Consider the following 1952-nt stretch of genomic DNA (forward strand, 5'->3'; position numbering starts at 1 on the left):
GGACGAGCGACGAGTCACGACGGATCCGCTCGCGCGATATTTACGGCGGTTCGAGAACGTTCCGATCCCGTGTTCGAGGAGCAAACGGACGCCTTCGAAATCGATGAAAAGGCAAACACCTACCGAAACGCCGATCCGGAAAGAAATTCAAAGGTTTCCCGGAAAGCGATTCAAGAACGGCCAACTTATCGCAGAATCGAGTATTCGAACCGAACGTTTCGCAAAGATCGTTCGGAAACGTATCGATGCATCGACCCAAATTCGAAACGCGAATCGAACTTTTGCGTCGAGAACGCGTTTGCGATTCGTTCGCGTTCTTTCGATCGCGCGTAATCGAACATTCGTCGCAGAAGGCTCGGTCGATGCGTCGACGATACTCTCGGAAAGTTACGCGGAGAAATGGAAAAGTCTTCGTCTCGGTTCGAAGTTCGAGTCCACGGCGGAAGAGACGTTCCCGTATCGGGAACGTTTGCGACCGCCGCGAGTTTTACGATCGAGGCAACGGCCAAGTGTACGCGTACCTTGAAATCGGCCCGTTCCTGGCGTTCTTCCGTTTCGTTCGTCCAAACATCGTATTTAAACGTTTCCCAGTATTTCCTTCCGTCTCGTAACAGTATTTAACCGCGTTAATCGCGCGAACCCCGATACCGTCCGCGTTGATATTTATTACGCGCGCGGTAACACCACCGAGATCGAGCGAACCTCGTTCGATTATCTCGCCGCGATGGAACGGACGCAACGGTGGAACGTTTTCCACCGGCCAGAAACGGTCGAGATTTAAGAACGAATGGCCGCTCCCGAGAGTTCTCGAGGCACGCAAGGATGCGTGCGCGAAAACATTTCACACCCGTTTGCGTAAATACGAGAAGCCGGTAGATTCGATTCAATTCGCGGCCGGGTAGCTAACGCAAACACGAGATACGTCGGTTCGGCGTCGTTGCGATAAAATCTCGAGCCATTGATCACCACGGGGAACGAGTTTCGTCCTCCTGAAGCTCACCGCGAGTCTGGTTCTCCCTTGTTATCGTTCGCGGTGCGCGTCCAACGTAACTGGGAAATTTTCCTAGACGCGGTGGTCCGAACGAGCGCGATTTTCCATTCGAAGCCACTCCCGCTCCTTTCTTTTCCCCCGAGGAGCGAAACGGCCGCCCTAAAGATTCTCGAGTAACGAAAACGCGTACACGTACCTTCTCCCGGCGCTCGGTGCTTAATTTTCGTCCCGAGCTCGTTCGGGAATACGCGCTTCTATGGAAAATCCTAGCCGCGATTGGTTTCCGACGTCTGTCGGCCGATCCGAAACGTTCCCCGAATTTTCAAACAGCTACGAGACTCGTATCGTTCCTCGAAGGGTTAGCTCCGAATATTCCGAAATCGATGCAGGACTCTCACGATTCGCGAGCGAGTCGCTTTCGCGCGCTACGCTTTCTTCGTCCGATACGAGATTGCCCCTCCGGTAAGCAGCGTACGTTTGAAAATCTGAAAATCTGAAAATCTGAAAATCTGGTCGAACGCTTCGATGGCGCGCCTCGTCTCGATTCGATTTCGCGAGGAGACGACTCCGGTAAATAGAATCGATAACTGTTGCCGTTTGCGGCCCTCGAGTGCGAGCTCCGTCCTTTCTAATCGCGGATCGTTGCTCTCTACCGATTCTTTCCGAAATAATCCTTACCGGAAAATGCGAACCTTCTGTAGCAATTTCGCGAGGGAGAAACAGCGATACCGTCGGTGCGGAGGATTTCTCGAGTCGCGTCTCTGCGCGTTCGCTTCGACGGTTGACAATTTTATCGACGACTCGAAATAAACACGGGATCGGGAACGAGAGAACGAGAGAACGAGAGAACGAGACGGAGGAGCGGTCGATCGTTGTCGTTGACCGGCACTCGCGAACGACTTTGACCATCGCCTCGGACCCCCAATTTCCTCGGGAATCGAAAATCCGAGTACCGGTACGT

Source organism: Ptiloglossa arizonensis, chromosome 11 (assembly GCF_051014685.1).
Source record: "Ptiloglossa arizonensis isolate GNS036 chromosome 11, iyPtiAriz1_principal, whole genome shotgun sequence".
NCBI classification, from domain to species: Eukaryota; Metazoa; Arthropoda; class Insecta; order Hymenoptera; family Colletidae; genus Ptiloglossa; species Ptiloglossa arizonensis.